The sequence below is a fragment of the Magnolia sinica genome, chromosome 17 (assembly GCF_029962835.1).
Source record: "Magnolia sinica isolate HGM2019 chromosome 17, MsV1, whole genome shotgun sequence".
NCBI classification, from domain to species: domain Eukaryota; kingdom Viridiplantae; phylum Streptophyta; class Magnoliopsida; order Magnoliales; family Magnoliaceae; genus Magnolia; species Magnolia sinica.
The window spans coordinates 20661284-20687606 of NC_080589.1; the positions used below are offsets into that span (position 1 = coordinate 20661284).

General features: G+C 44.3%; 1 long non-coding RNA gene and 1 pseudogene across 1 annotated transcript; both read left to right on the forward strand.

Moving 5' to 3' along the window:
• The first annotated feature begins 639 nt into the window (after positions 1-639).
• LOC131231583 (uncharacterized) lies at positions 640-1692 on the forward strand. Its single transcript, XR_009164444.1, has 3 exons — positions 640-925; positions 1275-1386; positions 1622-1692. It is a non-coding gene; the product is annotated as an uncharacterized LOC131231583 (long non-coding RNA).
• A 3882-nt stretch (positions 1693-5574) lies between these two features.
• On the forward strand, positions 5575-25678 carry LOC131230452 (uncharacterized; annotated as a pseudogene).
• Positions 25679-26323: the final 645 nt, after the last annotated feature.

Genomic DNA, 26323 nt, shown 5'->3' on the forward strand with positions numbered 1-26323 from the left:
CAATAATTCAATCTGTTGGGTCACCCATGTAATCGAAAATTACAGTGAGTCTACGACTCTAAATTGCAATAATTGCATTCTTCGGTCATAGCATTCACTTCTAATTCCATCCTTCGTTGCCTTGCCATTCATCTATCTCAACATCCTTGTTTAGCTACACATTATATAAACATTTTGTTGTCTAACATTCTGTTCTATAAAAGCATGGCTGATCTGACAGTTGTCCTATAAAATCTCCCCTTCATTTTGATTGGTATGCAGGGATCGCATAAACTTCTGAAGCTCATCTCTCTTTCATCTACCTTCTCTAATTCAATGAGCAACATTCTTCTCAATCTCTCTGTCGTCATGAATTATTGACCCGAGATGTCAGAAATGGTCATTTTGGGTTACCTTGTGGCAATCAATCTTAATTAATTCCTCACTTTGCACTCATATCATTACTAAAATTGCTAAAATTGCATTCCACAAACTCTATTTTTATCCCATCATTTTTGAAACTTTAGATTCTGAAACATCCCTCCATATTTCCAACTTTTAGGCATATATAGGACAAATTAGGATGGCACATTAAAATACCCATATTGATGCCTGCAGGCTTAGTGACCCTCTTATTTAGATGGTCACATTTTCGTTGAATGCAGACATAAAAAGCTTGAGATTGGTTCGTGCTGAAAAATGGATTCACTTTCAAGGCTTGGTGACTTTTGCCTTTACATCATTCCCATTACCTATTTATTTTTCAGATTGTGAAGGAGACTTGGGTACGGGCTGGACGGTGTGTTAGGGATTTCACTCTCTACACTGGCTCCCTTGGGACAGCATTCTTACTTTTCAAAGCATATGAAGTCACCAAGAACAAGAATGATCTCAATCTCTGCATTGAAATTGTGAGGGCTTGTGATACTGCTTCACGAGAATCAAGGTACTTGTGTGAATCTTTTTCTTAGTTAATTTCGTATATCTTTCACCTATCTTACTCGATTGATGTGAATCTTTGCATAGGTACAATATCCAGGCTATCTCTAAAATGATTCTGAAGAATGTTTAGTATGAGAAATCATTGAAAAACTCTGCATTGATCTTTCAAAATAAAATAAAAAATATGCATTGCCTGGGTGACTATATGGTGTAATAACAAACGATCTTGGGATATGCTGTGGATTGTGCGTGAAAGGAGCCTCTAGAAGGAGCATTTTGTTTTAAGGTGGACCTTGACGGGTATTGCACTATTATCATCATGCTGCTTACTGTGTGCATCTTTGTATATGCAGACATGTGACATTCATCTGTGGTCAGGCTGGTGTGTGCGCCCTTAGTGCCGTGGCTGCAAAGAACGCTGGGGATCATGCACTGCTCAACCACTACCTATCCCAGTTCAAAGCGGTAATGCTTTGAAAATTTGTTGGCTAGAAAGTTAGTAATGGTTGTCTTCTTGAGCCGAAAAAGATATTTATGCGGTAGTAAACCATTGTTTCTTTGTTTGGAATTCTAAATGCTTATTGGTTACCCTTGTAACTCGTGTACTATCCATTTATTGTTCCTCGTCAGGTGTACTACCTCATTTGGCCATCACTTCTCTTGGGGGTTTCTGGACTGTGTATGAATTGCCACTTCATAGGGTATGGTCGTGAAGGAAATCATCAAGGATGGAATACGATTAGCCAACAAGGGTAGTTGCCCATTGATGTACGTAGCATTTATTTCTGTCCAATAAAGTCAATTCATCATAATCCTTTGGTTTGTTTTTCTGAATCTTCATCCGTCTCATCAATGCCTCTTCTATTTATATTCCTTTTTTTAATAAAAAAAAATTAATTTTTCTGTCCTTGGTATTTATTTAATTTCTTTTCTATGGAATTTTTTGATGTTGGTTTTCTTTTCTTCTCTTTTCCATCTTTGTGTCTATATTTCTCAGTTTATCTTATATGGAGGCTTTCTGAAACATATGTTGAGTTGCTGGAAATCCTTGCACTTTGATCAATGGTCTCCATTTAGGAGAATATACAATGGAATTTCAGAAAAAAAAAAAAAAAACAGGGAAAAATATTGGATGGCTAGGGACTTTAAAATTTCAAGAATTTTAGTGTCCCCCATCCATGGTGTGGCCCATCAGACCAATGGTCTGGAGAACTTGGACCATAAGCCCCCATAGTAAGGAATGGCTGCATCGGAAGACTTTTCATGTCCTGATGCATCCAGAAACAATTCAGTAAAGGCTGTTTTTAAAAAGTTTGGTTTCTGGACGCATTTCTTATGAACTGGTTCCATTTTAGAATCTCTACCATGTATCATGAGAAGTAGGGAAAAAAATTTGCATGCAATTAGTTTCTCAAATTGCTTAAGCTATGCATTATTGAAGGACATGGAAGGGTTACAAACCAAAATAAAGAGCACTTGGGTAATTACGAGGTGGAGCCATTACTTGGAAAGCTACTACTTTTTACGAGCTGGATGCTGTGATAATTCAGAACCATTTAAAAAAAAGAAAAAAGAAACAAAAAATGGTGGTGACTCTTCAACCATACACATGACAGTTTCAAGGTAATCCAGAGTGTTCAAATCTCTGAACCACATAACCAAAAGTTATACTAAGAATATCACTGTAACCATCTTTTTGCCCTTGGAATTTGGACCATTCACCAATTTACTTTTAACCCTCCATTTGGCATCCATCAATTGGATGGTTAAGATTTCTTGATCAGGGTGATTTTAGAGAGATGATCCATACACAACATTTCTTACGGGATGGTATGGATAGATGCACATGAATGCCACGTGTGAGGATGAGTCACCACCAATTCAAAATGGAGGTCAACCATCACAGTAGTCCACTTCTTATAGCCACTTTTCTGCCCTGTTATCTCACTTCTTCAAACTGCTTCCTCTAAGGCAGAAGCTAATGTCCACTGCTACTACATTAAGTGCAAAAGCGCACCATGCCACTGTATTTTCAACCGTTCTGCATTCCTATTAATTTTAACACATGCAACCTTACCGGTACTGGAAGAACACATGCTATCATTTTACCTGTAAGCCATGCAGAATCTCAGGCATGGGAAGCTCAGGAAAATGCGCAAGATCAATGAATCCCACCTCCTCTGCCCTTTTAGCTGCTGCCATAGCTTGCAGACACAAACTTCAAAAGAAGAAAAGCAATTCTGTAGATCTGTATAGCAACAGAATCAGTGAAGTATGTTCTATGGATTGAATCAGCTCTTCCATTTGCTCGATCCTTGATTGGGAGAGACAGGGCCATGCTTGAAACTGAAGAGATGGGAGCTTCAGACCCACAACCAAGAGCAGAAAGAATAAACCAACCATGTTTGCTGTCAATGGATGGTGGTCTTCCATTAGATTCGACCTCCTCTTTTAATATCGGAGGACATAAGAGAGGTGCAGTCCTACGTGGAGATTCTCCAATGCGATGAGGTCCCTTGCTTATAAAAGCTAAAAGATGAATACTTCTCTCTCTTAGTTGTGAATCCATTTCTTTCATGGCTTTACTCCATGAGTGCTGATGTTTCACGAGCATGCAGATAAGCATGAGGGTGTTCTCTGTTTCTCTCAGTGCTGTTAGAGAGGTTAGTACCCTCTGAGTTCGGGCTCTCTTCTTGCTATGATCGTCAGTCGGGACGTCTGGTGCGGAAAGATAGAATAATATCAAATACGATTTCTCGAAAAAGTAAGGAATCATGCTCTCCACAATATCGATACAAGATGGATCATCCCCCAAAGAGCAAATCATAGCGCTGACAATAGCCAGTCCTAGTCCCCAAATGTTATGAGGGTTTTCTTCTTTGTCACTTTCTTCTTGACCATTTGGAAAAGGCTTGTCATCCAATAAGAGAGCAAACAACACCTTTAGAGATGAAAACAGATTGATGGTTTGAAGCATCTCAACACCTCCTCTGATGCATGCATGGATGCTGGTCTATGCACATCCACCTGTCTTGGCTTTGATACACATACTCATGGGCAGTATAGGTGCATGCTGGATGACTTGGATTAGTTGGACTTGGATGGTTAGTCATATTTACTTGTGTTTGTGCTTGTTGCTTGATTCAATTTGTTTTGTTTTCCAAGTTAGTGAACTTTATTTTCTCAATAGAAGTTATAAGTTGTTGAGTATCTTTGGTTTTATGATTTTACTTGTATATTCTTGTATTGATTGCTCAAGCATAACGATAAGTTGTTGAGAAATTTGTTTAAAAATTTTTTATAGTATATATCTGTGGGTTTAGATGGATGTGAATGTGAATGTGAATATGATGAAATATATTAGATAACAGGTGCATATCAGGAAGAATATGAAGAGCTATATTGTAATAGGTGAAGAAAAAGAGCAAGAGTTTAATATTATCCACGTTTTTTACCTACGAAACATCTCGTAGGCAGGCAAAGGATTGATATTTTTACCTACGCAACATTTCGTAGGTGAAAGTGTCCTATACATTTTTTAGCTACGAAAATAGTCGTAGGTAAAAAGCTTAGCTCAGTTAAAAATTATACTTATACCTACGAAACATTTCGCAAGTAAAAGCCTCATGTACGTTTTTAACCTACGAAAGGTTCCTACAAAAATGGCCGTAGGTAAACGCTTCAAGTTAAAAATAATATTTTCAGCTACACACCAATTCGTAGGTAAAAGTGTCTTACATGTTTTTTAGCTACGAAAATAGTCGTAGGTAAAAATCTCATATGAGTTAAAAATTAGTATAGAAAATTTATATTTTTACCTACGAAAACTTTCGTAGTTAAAGGTCTTAGGTAACTCTAAATTAAATATTCTATTTTTACCTACGAAACATTTCGTAGGTAACGGTCCCAAACAGTTTTTTACCTACGAAAATAGTTGTAGGTAAAACTTGAAATGAAAAATTATATTTATACCTACGGAAAGTTTCGTAGGTAAAAGTCAAGTAATCTCTTCAATTTTAGGTTTTTCAAAAAATCAAAATACTACTTACCTATGAAAATTGTCATCGGTAAAGATGACTTTCTACGAACTTCTATGTCGTAGGTAAAAGAAAACTTTTCGATTTTTTATTTTTTCAAAAATGCAAAACACCCCTTACCTATAATATGGTTGGTTGGTGAAAATGACTTTTACCTACGAAACTATATTTTGTAGGTAAAAGTAAACTTTTCGATTTTTTATTTTTTCAAAAATTTCAAACACCCATTACCTACGAAAGTGTTTGTAAGTAAAGATGACTTTTACCTACGTAATCTAATGTCGTAGGTAAAAGTAAATTTTCAAGTCAAAACACCCTTTACAGCCTTCACCTACGAAAATTTTCGTAGGTAAAGATGACTTTTGCCTACGAAATTATATTTTGTCGGTAAAAGTTTACTTTTACTTACGAAAAAGATTTTCGTCGGTAAAAGTCATCTTTACCTACGAAAATTATTTTCGTAGGTAAAAGTTTCGTCGGTAAAAACCATATTTCTTGTAGTGAAAGAAGAATACATCAGTTGAATGCTTATAAAAGAGGCAGCATCTCTGCAGCTGTATGGCAATGGCGTTTTGACACTCCAAAATTACAAAACCCTTGTTTCTGTGGGAAGAAGATGAAAGCCAGCTTCCTTATCTTTCTGGTCTGTTTTGGAGCTCTTGTTGTTTGTAATGAAGGTGATCTGCAGAAGAACTTCTACAAGAAGTGCTGTCCTCTTGCTGAGACTATCGTGAGTAACATCACGCAGCAGCACGTCGCTGCCAACTCGGCGTTGCCGGCGAAGCTCTTGAGGCTGCATTTCCATGATTGCTTTGTTAGGGTAATGAAAATCTTTCCCATCGGTTGAAATCGCTGCCGTCCATTGTCCGGTTGGATCCTTCGCGTGTAACAGCCGTTGGATTGGGATTTGGACGGTTGTGATATGGAGTGACAGTGAGGTTGTTTTATTTAGTTCTTACTAACTAGTGTTTGCATGTTTTTTCCTACATATGCACACCCATGCAATCTGGGTCGTTCATCACGTGGGTCCGCCGTGTTTGTGCCATTTCCTGGCCTCCCACACGCACGCCATTGACCGGCGGTCTATACTTCATATACGCACGTGACCCACATGATGACCAGGACATAGACTGATTTCTGGGCCATGGCACATACACGGTTGGTCTTACTCGACGAACGTTAACAGCACAAACGCAAAAATACACACATGCTGCATTGGCACGTGTTGGTGATCATAGCAGAGCTCTACGTGCACTATTCCATGCACGCGCATAAAAGTTACGTGTATTAGCTACTTTTACCATGCGGCCATATGTTTTGTAGGGTTGAGATGCTTCGGCGTTACTGAATTCTACGGCGAATAACACAGCTGGGAGGGACGCAATTCCCAACCTTTCATTGGCGGGTTTTGATGTGATTGATGAAATAAAGACCCAATTAGAGAGGACATCCCCTGGAGTCGTTTCATGCGCAGCTTTGAGTGCTTGGGATTCCGTTTCCTTTCAAGTGAGTTTTCATCGTAGCCTGTCTTATTACCATTGGACGGTGGTGATGAGTGGGCTCACCAACTTCTTGGGATGTGTTGGGCCCACCCATCATCACTGATTTCGTCTGCCAACGTATCGTGGTTAGATGGGAAACGGATTGGCTACTCCCCTGCCACTAGCCAATCGCTAGTGGACGGTGCTCTGTGGGCCCCTCCTTGAAGTCTGCGTTTCATCCATGCCGTCCATCTATTTTTCTAGATCATTTTATAATAGAATACAAAAATTAGATATATCACAATCTCAAGTGGACCACATTACAGGAAAATATATCACTATCTCAAGTGGACCACATTACAGGAAACAGTGTTGATTGAACGTCGACCATTAAAAGCTTTTGGAGGCCATAAAAGTTTTGGATTAAGCTGATATTTCTTTTTTACCCTTCATATAGGTCTGTATGATCTAATCAACAGATTGGATGTCAAATAAACGGTACAGTGGGCATTAGGAGGATTTTAATGGTAGATATCCAATCACTATTGTTTTCCTGTAGTGTGGTCCACCTAAGATTTATATGCTTATCATTTTTGGGAGCAGACCCTAAAATGATCTGTAAAAATAGATGAATGGCATGGATAAAAGACATACTTCGTAGTGGGGCCCGCATACCACCGACCTCTAGCCACCGGGCTATTGGCAGGCCCACATGGTCGTCGCTTCTGCATGGATGTCTAGCTGTACATTCTTTGGACACTAGTACCTATGGCACGATCACGATTGGATTGTGGTGATGGGTGGGGCCCAGTACTTGTTGTCTAGGTGGATTTTATGGTAGTTACTACTGTACAATCTGATGAACGGTCTGGATGGGTGGGCCTGTATGATTTGATGGTCTAAATGATCTTAGAACCTTCTCAATATGCCACCATTATGGGAACAATCCCAACCATCTGATCAATGTAACTTAAACGTGGCACGATTTTCAAATGTTCATTGGATGGTCACCAATCAGATGGTCCAGATTGCCCTAACAACCTTTTGAATTGTGGTCCACCCGTGGTGTAATCCACCATCTGGACCACTCAATGGTGCCAACCATACGTATTGGTGGAATGACATCCGCTCCCCCGCGAGCACATGTGCGGTTATCACGTGCCAAACTTGCAGTTCAACAGATCCACGTGGGATGTGCTGACTGGTAGAAGAGATGGAAACGTGTCAGTTGCGTCGGAGGCCCTTGCCAACATACCTGCCCCTACCTCTAACTTCACCACACTCAAGCAAAACTTCGCCAACAAAGGCCTCAGCGTCGATGATCTCGTACATGGTCCTATCAGGTATATGGAAGGAGAAGATCTGAACCGTTCGTTGCTATCAGTCGCAACGAATTTTTTCTGCAAGTACACTTAAGCAATGGTCTGTCAATGGGCCAGGTATGGGCTCGAATATTAGGCCCGAGATCACCCCAGACCAAAAATTTAAGCCCTTTTGTTCATCCAGTCCAATGATTCATAAATGATGGGCCCCACCTAATGAACAGCCCCGATCTTTGACAAATGTGAGTGGCTGTGCCTAACCTACATAACTACCAACAGACTCACAATAACTTGAGCCACATTGGAGATCTAGGTCCACAATGAACAAATTTGGGCAAATACGTTATCATCTTCTTGGCCCACTTTATTAGCCCAAACAAGCAGACCCATAAAGAAAACAATGAGAAATGAAACTAGGCCCCGTAACAAACTTGGGCCTCAATAACAGACTTTGGGTCCACAGAGAAAACTGATATAAAGAATTACGGCCCACAGAAAAGGTGCAACAACGATGAACGTCTATGATCATAAACTAGCTAGCCAGTCACTAAATTCCAGATCTAATCCAACCATTCCTTAAAGGTGCAATTCGTTTCTCAATGAAGTGATTGTCTTTGAAGAAATATTCCTTTCTATTTGGTATAAGCCACACCACTTTAGTCCCCACCTGCAATTCGTTTATTTGATCCAAGCCATCCAATTTGTTACTCTAGCCACTAATGCCATAAGTGGACTACAAATTCCAACAAAGCATTGTAAAGCTTGGGTTCTTCAGTGCTATTTATGTTGTCACTTAGTACTAAATCACTTATGAGATGACAACATTGTTCCAGTAAGTCCCCAATCTCACAACATGATTAAGTAATTTTCGAATAAAAATTTTAAATTCGAAATTAAAACTCAAATTCACATTCAAGTAGAAAAAAAAGATGAGATTATATGAGATGGAATAACATTACTTTATCCAAAATTTTTGATTATTTCCCTATATAAAAGGTAAGAATTAGTAATAATATCTCAAATACTTGAAATGATATCTTCCCACATAAAAAAACAAAAAAGGAGAGTTAATATCCATTATCCATTTGGCCTCACTTCATAAACGTTCTAAACCATTGATTGTAATCCAAATGCCATCTTAACCGTAGAAGATGATGATCAGGCCCTCTTACCTCTTGTAATTACTAGCAGACTTCTAGCTATTCACCATCTATTTTCAGTTTTTAGGAAGGTTACAAAATCTATAGACAGTCGGTTCCTTGAGCACACCCACTTGGGCGCCGAATTAGATACATTTATAATACGCACAAGGATGCATGTCATATAATCTATTGACTTCTCTTGTATTAAATCATTAAATTTGCAAATAAAAATCCAAGACACGTTCCCTCCACCAGTGTCTCCACATTGGGAAAAGCTGGGGCTGATGCATAGCCCGTGTGAGATCCAAAGGCTCATCAGGTGAGGCCTTATGTGAAAATTTCTTACTCTCATATTCAACAAGCACTGCTCATTGTGTGGGCCCCATTTGTGCGTAGAACAAACACCAATCGGTCATCTTTATTCTTTTGACCGCTTACTTTTCTCATGTACGAGTGGCCTGAATGAGTAGTGGGCTTTCCTGAATTTTGGTGCATGGCATAGTCATGGTGGTCTTGAATTGACAAACGGTCTGGATCTCATTCAGATATTCTGTGTACACCAACTCCCTCTTTATTCTTCATCCAAACCGGCTTTTAGCATTTCTGTAATTTTCTTTGGTTTTAAAAATGCTGTAGCGAACAACGGCTTCAGGGGCGGTTTCAGAAAAAACTATTACACGTTTTCTTACTTATGCGATGGTAGTCACGGAATCCGTGCAACAAATATTTTTATGGGTCCCATTGTAATCTCTAGATAAAATCTACTCCGTTCATCAGTTGATACATCTTATTTTAGGATATTAATTAAAATATCAGGATAAAACCAAACTCAAGTGGGCCAGATCACGGAAAAAAGTGAGGATAGGGAGTCTCACCATTGAAACCTTCCTGGCATCCACCATGATGTTTACATATCTATCCAATCCGTTCAAAATTGAATCCCATCGGAATGAAGGGGAAAAGAAATCCTGATCTAAAACTTCTGTGACTTGAAGAAAGTTTTAGTGGTGGGAATCCATTTCTCCACTTCTTTTAATGGTGTGGCTCACAAGAGTTTTGGATCTATTTAATTTTAATATGAAGATTTAAATTGATCTGAATCAACTGATGGACGGAGCGGATTCAGCATATAAATCTCGGTGGACCGAAAGAGCTTTCCACTACACGGCTCATTGTCCGACGGGTGGATGCAAATCGCCCTAATCGGCAATTCGCGCGATTCTCCTTACGAAGCGTATTTCGCGTCTCCATATTATTCGGAACATGTCGCACACGTTGACTATGGAGGCACGGAGCCATGTGTGGGGCCCACTGTAATGTTTGTATTATATCCATTCCGTCATGTTCTGCCAGCTCATTTTAATATACGAGCCCAAACACGAGGGAGAACCAAAACTAAGAAAGAATGACCAGTAAATGCCCTACACGGATTGCGTCCTACCGTCTGGATAGGGATACGTGGGGCCCACCGTGATTATCCACGCCGTTCATCATTTTTATCAGATCATTTTAAGGTATAAATCTAAAAATTAGGAAGGTCCACAGCTACAGTAGACCACACCAAAGGAAGCTGCAGTGATAATGACATCCACCATTGAAACCTTTCTAAGAACCACCGTGATGGTTTTTTTTTTTTTTAACCATCCAACCTATTCATAAGGTCACGTAGATGTGGATGAAGTGAAGACACAAATATCAGCTTGATCCAAAACTTCCCAAGAAGTTCTTAATGGTGTACGTTCAATACCCAGTTTGTGGTCCACCTGATATTTGGAACTGTCTCAATTTTTTTGGATTGTATCTTAAAATGATGTGATAAAAATGATGAATGGTGTAGATAAAACACTTACATCACGGTGGGCCTCACAGAGCCCCGCCAGACGGATTAGTGCCGGGGTGAGGGTAGGACGCAATCGACGTCCCTAAATGTCAACCCGTTAAACCTTCTCTGTTGACATAAAAAGATTTCGATGGGTCTGATATTTGTGTTTTACCTGATCCTGGAGGGAGTCACCATATGAAGGGTCTAGATGGTGTAAGTCCTAAAATGAGCTGCAGAAACGGCTGGACAGAGCAGATATAATACAAATATAAGCTTGGGGTTACAGCCTGCAGGTGATGCTGTAACACTTTGTTACAGGTCTTTTAGATCTAAACCATTAATTTCATATTTACAGTAGTTAAAAAAAAACTATATGTATGGGGAATTATATCCCCTTAATTGGTGGCGAGCAAATGAACACGAAAAGACAAAAGGAAAGGGACGGCTCTTATTAAGTGAGAAAAGGCCCAATTATTAGATGTTGATATCTACAATAGTCAACGTTGACATATGATGTGTATAATAGTACGCGGATTGCGTCCTGCCCCGTCTCTACCCACGAACGGTCAGTTCTGTTGGTGGGCCCACCTTGATATATATGTGTATCATTTTAGATTATTTTAAGTTGCATTAAAGTAAATGTTGTTGATGCAAATATCTGGTTCGTCCTCCTAGACCTTCGTGTACCTGCACAGAGAGGGGGCAAAGGAGACCCTGGCTTGAGCAGGGGACCCTCCGATGCCAAAGTCAGGCCTGGATTCGGGGTCTAGATGTATGGAGGGGTTCTGAGAAAGAATTATTTTTTCTTACCTCCCAAGACGATGGAGGTCCCTCTTTTAAAGCTGCTGGAGCATTTAATCGTACGAGGATTCTTCTCCTGATATCGCGGAGATGGGATCGCGCCCATCTCCAATCTTCATCCGATCCCGTGAGCTTCGGGATCGGGGATCTTATCTCGAGATATTCGGGATGAGGCTTTTGTCTTACGCTGGACAATCTGACAAGAAAGTCGGCCCGACGCGTGCCCGGATTGTGATGTGTCGTTCGAACCGACTCAACTTCTGTCTCGGCTTAGTAAACCATACCTCGGATCTGATACATCTTTTAGCGACCCGAGGCACTAAGTCCGAGTCTCCGAACTTGGTATCGTTTGTCCCCAACAGTAAGCCCCCTTACTCCGTGTGTTTCATATGATACTTAGGAGTAGCGAGTTTCGAGTCGGTTCATAACTTAGTCCGAGACGAGAAGTAGTCATTTAATGCATTCTGTGTGGCCTTTGATAGGGGACGGTTCAGTTTCTGACATCGCATGCGCCAACAGCCGTCAAATCGCACACCCCGCCAATGAGGGTTGGACACGTAGTAAGGGCATTATTGTCGTCAGTCGACGTGCGCCACGTGTCGAGTGGGGGAATCGATGCAGGCGTCGAATCATTTTCCCATTAATTGCTTCCGCCGTATGGCAACCTTATAAAACGGTAGGGGTCCCGCACTTTGAACTTTTATTGCCATTGCCATTCCCACTTTGCGTTTTCTTTGGAGCTTTCCTGGTCTTTTGTCTTCTTCCTTTCCTCTCTCTGAACTGTCAGCGGCTCCTTCCGCCATTTCCGTTTTCTTTCTCCCTCCGGTGAGTCCCTCCTTCCTTTTTCTTTAGTGATAATGACGGTTAGAGGTCCCCGAAGTCCCCAGGAGGGAGTTTCCGGAGATGAAGGCGAAGCGCAACGTTTTTGGAACGTTGCGGAATCGCCTTCTTTACTGACAGAGGTAGCAGTTGATGCGAACGCTGCTTTCCTTTCTGAGAGGGTTGCTGGAGCACCGGCGGAGCGCCCTGCTTCCGTTGCTCCTTCTCGTGGTGGGTTGTCTTTATTAACCCGCCCGGGAAGGCCTAACTTTCCAAGGGGCATGGAGGAAGAAGAGGAGGGAGAAGAGGAGATATTGATTGCTGAAGGAACCTCTGGGTCGGTTCCTGTTGATGAGTCTGCGCACGCCGAGTCCGAAGGAGAAGGATCGGGGGATGATCTAAGCGGCCCCGTTCCTTCGGTTTTAACCGAGGCGGACTTAGACAGAATCCGAATCGGGTATCAGATCCCTGAATTGGTTATCATTTATCTTCCCCGTCCGAATGACTTGCCGGATCATCCTCCTGCTGGGGCGGTCGCGATCTACCAAGTCTCAATGCAATGCGGCTTGTGTTTGCCCCTTCAGGCCATTGTCCGGGGAGTTTTATCCCGTATTCGGATTGCCCTAGGGCAAATAGTTCCGAATGGGTGGAGGAACTTATTCGGGTGTGCGGTGCTGTGGGCCGAGATGGAACAGCCACCGCTAACAGTCGACGAATTTCTCCACTTGTACCAAGTGCGTGTGAACCCGAACTACCCCGGCTTTTATATCTTCGCTGCTTGGCGAGGCGGAGGCGGCTCCCTAATAACTGACCCTCCCACTTCCAACAAACATTGGAGAGAACGTTGGTTTTGGGCCTGTGGCGGCTGGGAGACGGCTGAGTCCGAGTCCTGCGAGGCTCGCGTTCCTCGGGCGTTCCAGAGAGCAGGTGACTTGGGTCTTCTCTCTTGCCCTTTTTTATTTTTGTAATATTCTGAATCTGACGGGGTTGTGTCTGACAGATATTCCGAAGAAGCGGCCAAAGCTCGGCTCCAGTGCTTCAGCCCGGATCAAAGAGTTGAGGACGTTGGACCCAACAGATAGGTCCTGGAAGGTGCTTTTGCAGCCGGAGCGTCTTCATCTCGCAGGTCTAGACTCGGCCGTCACAGGTAATTGAAAACGCATCTTCATGCATCTTCTAAATTTTCCCTGACTTACTTCGTTTTTTTTTTTTTTTTTTTCTTTGTAGATTTGCCCGAAGCTCGACCCAGTCTCAGGATCGTTCCCGAACCTACTCCCTCGGAAATGACTGGAGCTCGTCCCCCTCTTAGGACCGTTTCAAAATTAAAGGCCCCTCCGCGATCAGTTCTTCTGTCAGAGCCTCGGCCGCCGAAGAGACAGAGGGTTGTGCGGAAGGAGAAGGAGCTTGCTAGTTCTTCTGCCCCTACCGTCGTCGAAATTTCTGACCCGGAAGAAAGGGCGGAAGCGACGGAGGCCGCTGCCTCCGAACCTCAGGCGGCACCTGACTCGGGACACACTGCGACGGATGTTCCGAGGCAGGAGGAAGAGACCAGAGCCGCGTCTTCCAGAGGGGAAGAAGAGATGAGGACTGCATCCTCCAGAGGGGAGGAGACGAACCAAGAAGGGCCGTCCGTCCTGCAGAAGGTGGTGTCGGAGATGGTTCCCTGGGCCTTAGCCCATGGGGGCGAAAAAGAGTTCGTCAGTCTCTACAACGCCCCTTCATCGCAAACCGTTGGCCATGCAGCAAGGGTGCTTTTTGAACTTGCTCCCTGCTTGATCAAGGCCAGCAAAGAGCTATCTTCGACTCATCGGCTGCAGACTCTTCTGTCGGAAGCCGAAGGGCGACGCGAGGAGGCCGAAATCCGGGTCGGCGTTCTAACAGGAGAGGCGGCCATTGCCCGGAAAGCTGCCGAAGACGCGAAAGCAGAGGCGGCTTTCTCCAAGAGAGCCCTCGACGAAGCACAAGCCGAAGTTACTCGGCTATTGGCTCTACTTTCGGGAGCTGAGGAAGAGAACCGATGAGTTCTCGCAGCGCATGCTTCTTGTGCTGATGACTTGGCTCGGGCCAAGCTTAAGGCGGCGGAGCATATTCAGCAGGCCGACGAGAAGACTCGGGAGGCTGAGAAGGCTAGGGACCAAGCCGTCCAAGCTTTCCTTGAGTCAGCTGAGTTCGAGGATGAGAGAGATCGTTTGTTCCAAAGCGGATATCTGGAATGTGTCAAGGATATCAAGAAATCCTTTCCTGATCTTGATCTCTCAGAAATCGAGGGTGGAGTAGCCTCGGAATCCGAGAACCCGGACGCCGCTGCTGAAGGCACTGCTGGGAACGAGGCCGGTATATGAGAGGGTCTCTGATATTTTTTTGTTTTACTTTTAAACTCGATGTATTCATGTGTTGTACTTGCATGTTGATGAATGAAAGTAAACGCCTAGTTTTATTCATTTAACTTGGCTTCAATTCTTAGTTCAGTTTAAATATCGAATACCGGGCTAAGGATAGTAAATCTTGAGGTGCTCAGCGTTCCAGGGGTGAGGCAATGATTGTCCGTCTAGATCTTCTAGCCGATACGTTCCTGGTCGGATGGTGCTCGAGACGATATAGGATCCTTCCCAATTGGGTCCCAACGTACCCGATCCAAATTCCTTGGTATTGGAAAATACTTTTCGGAGAACCATATCTCCCATTCGAAACCTCCTGACCTTAACTCGGGTATTGTAGAACCGAGCCACTTGTCGTTGCCGCTCCTCCGTGCGCGCCGTGCCACTTCCCTTCGTTCGTCTAGAAGGTCGAGTCCGAGTGTGAGGAGTTCTTCATTTTCTTCCGCATTGAACGAAGTGATTCGAGCCGAAGGTAATCCGATTTCAACGGGAGTGACGGCTTCCGAGCCATATGCGAGTGAAAAGGGAGTTTCTCCTGTGGCGGTTCGCGCTGTAGTTCGGTAAGCCCAGAGAATTTTCGGGAGCTCTTCGGCCCATCCGCCTTTGGCCCGGTCAAGCTTGGTCCGAAGATGTTGCTTGATAATCTTGTTAACCGCCTCAACTTGTCCGTTAGTTTGAGGATGATGAGGCGAAGAATAGGTGTTTCTGATTCCGAGGTTGTTGCACATCTCGCGAAAGCTTCTATTATCAAATTGCCTTCCATTGTCTGTAATAATGGTACGGGGTACTCCAAATCGGCAGATAATATTTTTCCATACAAACTCGGTGATCTTCTGCTCGGTTATTTTAGCTAATGGCTCCGCCTCGGCCCACTTCGTGAAATAGTCCACTGCTACCACAGCAAACTTGGTCTGACCTTTTCCCATAGGGAGCGGGCCTATGATGTCGACACCCCACTGTGCGAAGGGCCAGGGACCAGTCATCGGCGTCAGTGCCTCGGGGGCTTGCCTCGGAATTGCCGCGAACCGTTGACATTTGTCGCATTTTTGGACGAGCTTGCGAGCGTCGTGTTGGATAGTGGGTCAGTAATATCCCTGTCATAGGACCTTGTGGGCGAGAGATCGCCCTCCAGAGTAGTTTCCGCAGATTCCTTCATGGATGTCACGTAATACATAGTTTGCCTCACTAGGTTTGAGGCACCGCAGCAACGGAGCGTAGTAACCTTTCTTATAGAGGGTTCCGTTGAGTATGGTGTAACGGGAGGCTCGGATCTTAATTCGTCGAGCCTCGGCGCGATCCTCAGGCAACTTTCCTTCGTCAAGGTATTGGCGGATTGGATCGATCCAGGATGGTTCGAGTTGATTGTATTGACGGCCTCGCTAATTGGTTCATCTATACTCGGCTTATCGACGTATTCGATAGGGACGGACCTGGGTATTTCATCTTCATCGGCTGAGGCGAGCTTTGCTAACAAATCGGCTTTGCTGTTTTCCGTACGAGGGATCCGAGTGACACGACAGAGTTGAAATCCGTTGATAAGTTCTTTCGCTTTCTTCCTGTATGCCCTTAACTGGTCTTTCCGTGTCTGGTATACACTGGTAACTTGATTAACAACCAACTGAGAGTCGCTGAAAACACTGAGGTGCGTGACCTCCATGCTAGCGGTGAGTCGGAGGCCGAGTAACAACGCTTCATATTCCGCCGTATTGTTCGACGCTTGGAATCCAAGTCGTAAGGCATACTGTATATAGGTATGATCGAGGGTTTCCAGCACAACCCCAGCCCCACTTGCCTTCGAGTTGGAAGAACCGTCGACAAACAGTTTCCAGGGAATAGGGCAGGTAAGGGTCGGGGGAGCGGTTGTTGTTGGAACTGCAATATCCTTTGGCATATTGTTGACCGGGAGCTCGGTTGGTGGTGTTCCCTCGGCAATAAAATCAGCTACTGCTTGCCCTTTGATTGCTGCCTTCGGTCTGTATTGAATGTCAAATTCACTCAATTCGATGGCCCATTTCGTGAGTCGGCCGGAAGCTTCTGGTTTCTGCAATACCTGGTGAAGCGGAAGATCGGTCATTACGATGATGGTATGGGCATGGAAGTATGGCCTGAGTCGGCGAGAGGAAGTAATTAAAGCCAATGCCATTTTTTTCAGGCTTGGGTATCTTGTTTCTGCTGGCAATAATGCTTTGCTGACGTAGTAAACCGGCAGTTGCTTTCCTTCGGATTCTCGTATCAAAGCCGAGCTAACCGCTACCTCGGACACCGCTAGGTAAAGGAGCAAAGACTCCCCCGATTCGGGCTTTGATAAGAGAGGTGCAGAACCGAGACATGATTTTAATTGTTGGAATGCCGCTTCACATTCTTCCGTCCAGCCCATTGTTTGTCTTCCTTTCAACTGTCTGAAGAAAGGGAGACATTTATCCGTGGCTCTGGACAGGAACCGATTAAGTGTTGCGACTCGTCCAGTCAACCTTTGGATGTCCTTTATGGTTTTAGGGGATTCATATCAATCAAAGCCTTTATCTTCTCAAGGTTTGCTCTATTCCTCGCTGACTAACCAAGAAACCGAGGAACTTTCCAGAGCTCACCCCAAAAGCACATTTACTCGGATTCAGCTTCATCCGAAACTTCCGTAGGGTGAGAAACATTTCTTCCAAATCATTCACATGATCTGCCGCGTGTATACTTTTGACGAGCATGTCATCAATATATACTTCCATGGTTCGGCCTATAAGCCGAGCAAAGATTTTGTTAACTAATCTTTGATAGGTTGCACCGGCATTCTTCAGACCAAATGGCATCACTCGGTAACAATAAAGGCCTTTGTCGGTGACAAAGGTAGTTTTTGATTTATCTGTCTTATGCATTGCAATTTGATTATACCCTGAATAAGCATCCATGAAGCTAAGGAGCTCATGTCCGGCGGTACTATCTACTAGCTGGTCTATCCTTGGAAGCGGAAAGCTATCCTTTGGGCAGGCTTTATTTAAGTCAGTATAGTCAATACAGACTCGCCACTTCCCGTTGGATTTCTTTACAAGCACGACATTCGCGACCCATTCTGGATAGTGTACTTCTTCTATGAAATTAGCCTGGAGGAGTTTGTTGACTTCTTCTTCAATGATGGCGTATCGTTCAGGGCCGAGCGGTCGCCGCTTCTGTCGGATCGGTCGATACGACGGATCGATGTTGAGTCGGTGAGTCATCACAGAAGGGTCGATCCCGGGCATATCTTCATGGCACCAGGCAAATACGTCGGCGTACCTACGGAGCAGGGTTATCAGCTTCTCTTTCAAGGGGGACTGAAAGGACGAGCCGATTCGTACCGTCTTGGATCCATCTGTTTCGACAAAGGGGATTGAGATAAGATCTTCGGCCGGTTTGCCCTCGTTCATGACTCTCGCCCCGGGGGTCCAGTGATTCGATTGTTGATATGTTGACCGAACTTTTATCGACGGTTCCCTTTACAGCTATCATGTAACAACGCCTTGCATCTTGCTGGTCTCCTTTGACAATTCCTATCCCCGACTCAGTCGGAAATTTTAGCGAAAGATGGTATGTAGATACCACGGCCTGGAGGAGACTCAATGAAGGTCGGCCGAGTATTGCGTTGTATACTGAGGGTTGATCGATGACCAAGAATTCAACCATCATCGTCGTCTGATGTGGGGCACTACCAGCAGTGAGTGGTAATGAGACAATCCCTTCGGGCAGTACCTGTCCTCCCGAAAAATCGATCAACGGGGTCCGAACTGGGCGCAGTGTGGACCGTTCGATCCCCATATTGTCGAACGCCTGGGTAAATAACAATTCTGCAGATGATCCCGTATCGACGAGTATCCGAAACACTTTTCGGTTAGCGATAGTCAGGGTGACAATCAAAGCGTCATCGTGGGGGTGATAGATGCCTCGGGCATCTTCCTCTGTGAACGAGATGCAATATCTTTCTCTTTTCTTCTCCTTTGGTGGCCGATCTATAATCATAAGCTCGGACTTAGGCTGACTGAGCTTCCTCGCGTGATTCCTTCGAGCATTGTTTGAGTCGCCCCCACCTCGCGGGCCGCCGACAATTGTCCGGATTTCTTCCATGGGCTGACTCTCGGTCGGACGTCCCTCGGCTACCCTAGCTTTAACCACATGTTCTTTGAGTCGGCCGTCCCTTATGAGTCGTTCGATTTCTTCCTTTAGGTGACGGCAATCACTTGTGTTATGCCCGTGATCGCGGTGATAATGGCAGTACTTATCCTTGTCCCGCCGATTAGGATTACTTCTGAGCTTACTGGGCCAGCTGACAAAGCCTTCGTTTTTGATTTCCATCAATACCTGTTCCTGAGTCTTGTTCAGGGGGGTATATGTGGAAAATCTTCGATCTGGCCGTTTGCCTGACCTTCGCTCATCATGTGCTTGATCATCCTTGCGTTTCCTTCCTCCGGCCGAGTCGGCTTCCTTTTTGGCCGACTCTTTGGCCAGAGTTTTAGTTTCACGCAGGATTCGCGTTTCTTCGGCGTTTGCATACTTATCCGACCGTGCCATAAATTCTGCCAAAGTGTCGGGCGGAGTTTTGTCTAGAGATGCCAAGAACGGCTTATCTCTAACTCCTTGCATGAGCGCGTTGAGGGCCGTTTCTTCTGAATGTTTTCGAACCTGAAGGGATTCGAAATTGAAACGCTTGATATAATCTTTCAGTAGCTCTCCCTGCTTTTGAACTATGTTGTTCAGATGTGCAGGGGGCTTCAATTTCTTTTTTCCGCCGATGAAGTTGGTGAGGAAGGCGTCGCTCAGCTCAACGAATGAGCTGATGGACTTTGGTTTCAACTGTTTGAACCACAGTCGAGCTACATCGGTCAATGTAAGAGAAAAGGCCCGACACATTACCGCATCCGAGGCATCGTGGAGCTCCATATAGGTTCTGAAGCATTCGATATGCTCCGTCGGGTCGGTCTTGCCGGTGAAAGGAGTGATTTGAGGTAAGCGAAACCTCTTGGGCAACCGAGCCTTCATTACCAAGTCCACAAAGGGGGACGCCTTTACTTCGGATCTGGTCAAATACATATTCCGGCCGTGCTTCATGTCCGCCATCTCTTTCGCCATTTCTTCCCGCACTTCTCTTTTAAAATTTTGAATATCGGCTTTCCAAGGTTCACTGTTCTCCGCCGTGCCTTCCATGGAAGGGCGGTTACGCTTTCTTCGCTCTATCTCGTGTCGAAGATCGGTCGGGGGCAGGGAAGCGTTGGCCGACTGTGCTGGAGATGGTTCTGATTCGCCTTGGGGTTGGCTCGGCCGGAAAGATTGCGGCGCGGAAGGTTGAGGATCAACCGCCGCCGTCGGTACGTGCGCTGTCTCCCCTTGAGGATGCGGGAGTGGCTGCATTTGCTGGTGATACATTCGTTCCAGCATCTGCTTCATCATATTCATATCAGAGCGGATTTCTTGAACCTCCTTGTCCAACCGCCCATCGTCGCGACCCCGCTGATTGTTGCTTGTTCTGGTCGCCCCTCGTTGGCGGTTGTTAGATGGGTTCTGGGCTGCGGGGACCGCTGACCCCGTAATCGCATTCTCATTCAAATCTTCTTAGGACCGTCCTTCTAGTCATCACCATGGAACTCAATGTAGAAATATGAGATGGCTTTTTGTACGTTTCCCGGGCCTGTTGATGCAAATATCTGGTTCGTTCTCCTAGACCTTCGTGTACCTGCAAGAGAGGGACAAAGGAGACCCGGGCTTGAGCAGGGGACCTCAGATGCCAAAGTCAGGCCTGGATTCGGGGTCTAGATGTATGGAGGGGTTCTGAGAAAGAATTATTTTTTCTTACCTCCCAAGACGATGGAGGTCCCTCTTTTAAAGCTGCTGGAGCATTTAATCGTACGAGGATTCTTCTCCTGATATCGCGGAGATGGGATCGCGCCCATCTCCAATCTTCATCCGATCCCGTGAGCTTCGGGATCGGGGATCTTATCTCGAGATATTCGGGATGAGGCTTTGGTCTTGCGCTGGACAATCTGACAAGAAAGTCGGCCCGACGCGTGCCCAGATTGTGATGTGTCGTTCGAACCGACTCAACTTCTGTCTCGGCTTAGTAAACCATACCTCGGATCTGATACATCTTTTAGCGACCCAAGGCACTAAGTCCGAGTCTCCGAACTTGGTATCGTTTGTCCCCAACAAATGTCATCTGTGGTGTGGTCCACTTTAGCGTTGGATCTATTTCATTTTTATGTTTATACCTTAAAATGATACGGGAAAAGGGACGAAGGGCATGGATAAATAGATACTTTGGCCGGCCAAAGAAGTGCCCGTTCGGGCAGGGCAGGACGTAATCGGAGTTAGAGACGTAAGCAGATTGCGTGCCGAGTAAGTAACTACCCTTAGCGTACAGAGTATACTTTTTGAGGTTCACCATGATTTACCTATTATATCCACTCAGTTCATCCATTGTACTAGATAATTTTAGGACTTAGAGCCCAAAAATTAATCATATACAATTTTTAAATGGACCACACCATAGGAAACATTGTGAATTGAATGTCTATGGTTGAAAATTTCTTAGGGGCCACAGAAGTTTTGGATCAAGTTTATATTTATGTTTTCTACTGATCCATGTTTGTATGATCTTATGACAGGTTGGATGACAATTAAACATCACCGTGGGATATAGAAAGTTTTTAACAGTGGAAATCATTATTTTCACTGTTTACTGTGGTGCGGTATGATCTACTTTATCTTTGAATGTCTGGAAACGGATGGACGGCGTGCATAGACCAAAGGCATTCAAAGTGGGCCAACTGACTCAATACAATACAATAAGAGCCTACGGAGTTACATTACGCAATCCGATTTCGTTAGTAAGTTCCTGCCAGATGCTACGCGGGTATGCTACGTGGGTCTATTATAATATTTCTTAAAAATCTACTTCATTCATTCATTGTTTAAAAATCTACGCCATTCCAATGCTTAAATGGTGGTAATTGAATTTCCAATATTTCCTATGGTGTGGTTCACTTGAGTTGTGGATCACCTTGTTTTTTGTCACATACATACTAAAATAATATTAAAAAAAATGGATGGACGGTGAATTTTTCGTAAACATTACGGTGAGCCCCGCACCCCCCATAATCTTCCCCAACTGGCATCCCAGAAACTTCCTAAATACGCGTCTGGGAATTTGTACGCGTTTGGGTTGTCCCAATGCACAACCTTGATACGATGGCCCATGCATCAATGGCTCCCTAGATTTTTTGAATCCTATGTATAGAATTATGTATAGAATGGCCTCTTTTGGTTGAATGTCAACCATTGCTGTATTTATATATTTTATTTATTTATTTTTCTCAGCTGTTATCTCAAGGGTCCATCTGTCCTTCGGTTCATAACCCATCCATGTTGACCCTGTCTCACCAAACCACGGTCTCCAAAGCGAAATGAGGCCCAGTGTGATATATGTCAGACATCCAACCCATCCACTAATTGCTTACCCTGATGTTAGCCCAAAATCCAGAAAATCATCTCGATCCATAAGATAGGTGGGCCACACAATAAGGAAAAGTGCAGATGGGATGATCACCAAAGGGTTGTGTATGGGGCTAGCGTGATGTTTATATGTCATCCAATCCATTCATCATATTCGTCCCACCTGGATAAATTGAAAGGAAAAAGGTTCAGGCTATTCCAAAACTCAAGGTGATCCACACCACGTGATTTTAGCAGTCTTAGTCATGATCATCGATTGTAACCTCTGGTGTGTCCCACATGATTTTTTGATCCGGATAATTTTTGGAGGAATCCGTTTTCATCAAGGGCCACATCTAATGCATGGTTTGGATGCCAAACGCCCATCACAATGGGCCAGCCACACAGTCATGTATATGGCATAGTCTCACCAATATTGGATCCTCTCTCTCTCTCTCTCTCTCTCTCTCTCTCTCACGCAGAGTTAAAAGACTCGACGACTCAGACAGACTCGTTGGGCCCTGAGTCGAGTCGCAAATTCACCGAGTTGGGGCCACATCCGCCGGACTCACTTGAGTCGGGGTTGAATATCGAGGGTACGATTCGTTGTGTTGGAACCGAATCAGGTCCCACCGGGTCAGAGTCAAATCGTTCGAGTTGAACCTGACTCAGACGACTCTTAAAACCATGATCTCCACACACACACCCAAATACCTACGTACTACCTACGTGCATGTGTATGGCATGTGGAGGGTTTGACTGATGGTGTTTAAAAAAAAAAAAACGTTGCTTACCTGTCTTCATGCAAGCATCTTTACTAGGTTTATGTGGGGAAGAAAGAAAAATACATCAGTTTGAATGTCTATAAAAGGGCCAGCATTGCTGGATTTCCATGGCATTGGCATTTGGACACTCCAAAATTCCAAAACCCTTGTTTCTGTGGGAAGATGAAGGCCAGCTTCCTTCTCTTTGTGGTCTGTTTGGGAGCCCTTTCTGTTTGTAATGCAGGTGATCTGCGGGAGAATTTCTACAAGAAGAGCTGTCCTCTTGCTGAGGATATCGTGAAGAACATCATTCAGCGGCGCGTCGCTGCCAACTCGGCATTGCCAGCGAAGCTCTTGAGGCTGCATTTCCATGATTGCTTTGTTAGGGTAATGAAAATATTTCCTTTTTATACGTAGCATCGATTGAAATATCCGCCGTCCATTGTCCGGTTGGATCATGCGCGTGTAACAGCCGTTGGATTCAGATTTGGACGGTTGCGATATGAAATGACATTGATGTTGTTTTATTTAGTTCTTGCTAACTAATGTTTGCATGTTTTCACCTACATATGCACATTCCATGCAATCTGCGTCGTTCATCACGTGGGCCCACCCAAAAATACACACATGCCGCATTGGTCGTTGGTGATCATAGCATCGCTGTACGTGCACTATTCCATGCATGCACGTGCATAAAAGTTACGTGCATGGAGATGTATTAGCTACTTTTACTAAGCAGTAGTTATGCGGCCATATGTTTTGTAGGGTTGCGATGGTTCGGTGTTACTGAATTCTACGGCCAATAACAAAGCTGAGAAGGACGCAATTCCCAACCTTACATTGGCGGGTTTTGACGTGATTGATGAAATAAAGGCCCAGTTGGAGGAGACATGCCCTGAAGTCGTTTCATGCGCAGATATTGTGGCTTTGAGTGCTAGGGATTCCGTTTCCTTTCATGTGAGTTTGCTGAACACCATTGAACAGTGGCGATGGTTGGTGCACTAGTTGTTGATGTACAGTTACGATTGAATAGTGGTCATGGGAGGGGCCCACCACTTGCTGAGAGGCAGTTTATACACTAATAATTACTACCATATACAATCACTATTAGATAGTGGTGCTGAGTAGGCCCACCAGCAATTGGAGAGCCTTCTGCATATGCCACCATTATTGGAGTAATCCCAACCATCTGATTAATGTAGCTTAAACGTAGTGCAATTTTCAAACGTCCAACGGCTGGTCACCAATCAGATGGTCTGGATTGCACCAACGACCTTTGGAATTGTGGCCCAACCGTCCAACGGCTCGAGCTCATGTGCGGTTCTCACGTGCCAATCTTGCAGTTCAACAGACCCATGTGGAAAGTGTTGACCGGTAGAAGAGATGGAAATGTGTCACATGCGTCGGAGGTCCTCGTCAACATACCTGCTCCTTTCTCCAACTTCACCACACTCAAGCAAAACTTCGCCAACAAAGGCCTCGAGGTCCATGATCTCGTGGTCCTATCAGGTACATGGAACAAGAGCATCTGAACCGTTTGTTGCTATCAGTCACACCGAATTTTTGCTGCAAGTACACTTAAGGATAGATCGGTCAATGGGCCGGGTATGGGCTAGGATATTAGGCCCGAACAATGGACCCGGATATAAAATTGAAGCCCTTTCGTTAATATGGCCCAAACCCATTTTCGTAACATTTTGTACATGATGGGCCACATCTAATGAACAGTCCAGATCTTCAATAAATGAGAGTGGTCAGGCTCGGGCTCAGGGTTAGGCCATGCAAGTCTTCATGGGCCGGGCTTGGGCCTTTTTGCAAGGATCTGAACCCTGGTTAGGCTTAGTCTTTAATTTTATGGGCCGGGCTTGGACAGAACGCAGCCCAGTCCGGGCCTGCTCATTGGCATCCCTCCTTAAGGACCGTTCAATCTTGATTTGATGGTGGCTGCTACTCACAAGGTTGGTGAGGCCATATACGAATTGGTTTCAAGTTATGGTACCTGCTCCTCAAATCCCAATGATCAGAGGGGCTAGCAGGCCCCACATGGCCAAAAAACCAAATGATAAAATAGAAACAGGCTAACGGTTTACATTCAAAGATTGAAAAATCAATTAAGTTGGACAGTTAAGATTGTACAATTTGTGCAAGTGGTGCATTGTTTTTCACTGTGGATCATCCATATTGAGGTGTTCTGGATGAACGGCTCCGATTGCAAGGGTGGTCCGCAAAAACAATCTTCACAGCTATAAACACATTTCAGTCATAGTAAGTTTTTCTTATATATTAATGCATTAACCCAAGAAGGAATATGGAACGTCGGTTTTGGTGGACCCAGGTGCACATACAATTGGAGTGGGCCACTGCAGGGTCTTCAGCAACAGGCTCTACAACTTCACAGGGAAAGGGGATGCAGACCCTTCTCTCAACTCAACCTATGCAGCTTTCTTGAGAACCAAATGCAAGAGCCCATCAGACACTACAACCACTGTAGAAATGGATCCTCACAGCTCCCTCTCTTTTGACAGCCATTACTATGTGATCTTGAAGCAAAACAAAGGTCTATTCCAATCCGACGCTGCGCTCTTGACAAACAAAGGTGCGGCCAAGACCGTTGATGAGCTGACCAACTTGACTGATTTCTTCACCGAGTTCTCACACTCTATGAAGAGAATGGGAGCGATTGGAGTCCTCACAGGCCGTTCGGGAGAGATTAGGAAGAAATGTAGCATTGTTAACTCGTCGTAAGAGCGATTTGATGGGTAGGGCCCACATACTGAGACAGCCCCATTATTTTAACCATTGATTTTCTTGGTACTTCCATAGTTAAGCTGTGGTTCAATAAACACTCTTGCGTGATGATCTTGGCCTTTGATTTTTGGAGTTAAATGTGAGTTCATTTTCTTGTTACCAGTACCATAGATAAGCTAGGGGTCGATTAATCACGATTCGGGGATGATCCCTTTGATTTATTTTATTTTATTGGAGTTGAATGCGAGCCAATTGAAAGTTTTCTTTCCAATGTTCTAAATTCATCCATGCAAGTGTGAGTAAGAGCCATTTGCTTTTGAATAATGTGAGATTTGTTTCAGATTGCTAGTGTATTTTTCTCCATTGGCCCACATGCTAAGATGGTCCGATGATTTTAACTGTCCATGTTCTTGGTCCGGAAATAAAGAAGCTATTGCCCAATAATCAAGTTTCAGCAATCATCTTGGCCTTTGACTTTTGAATTTGAATGCAAGCCAATGGAAATTTTCATTTCAATGTTCTAAATGATCATCCAAACATGGGGAAGAAGAGAAATATGATTTGAAGTAGTGATAGTACAGGATCGCCAGCATGTGTGGCTCCATTGGGGGCCACATACTGGGAAGGTCCAATAATCAAGCT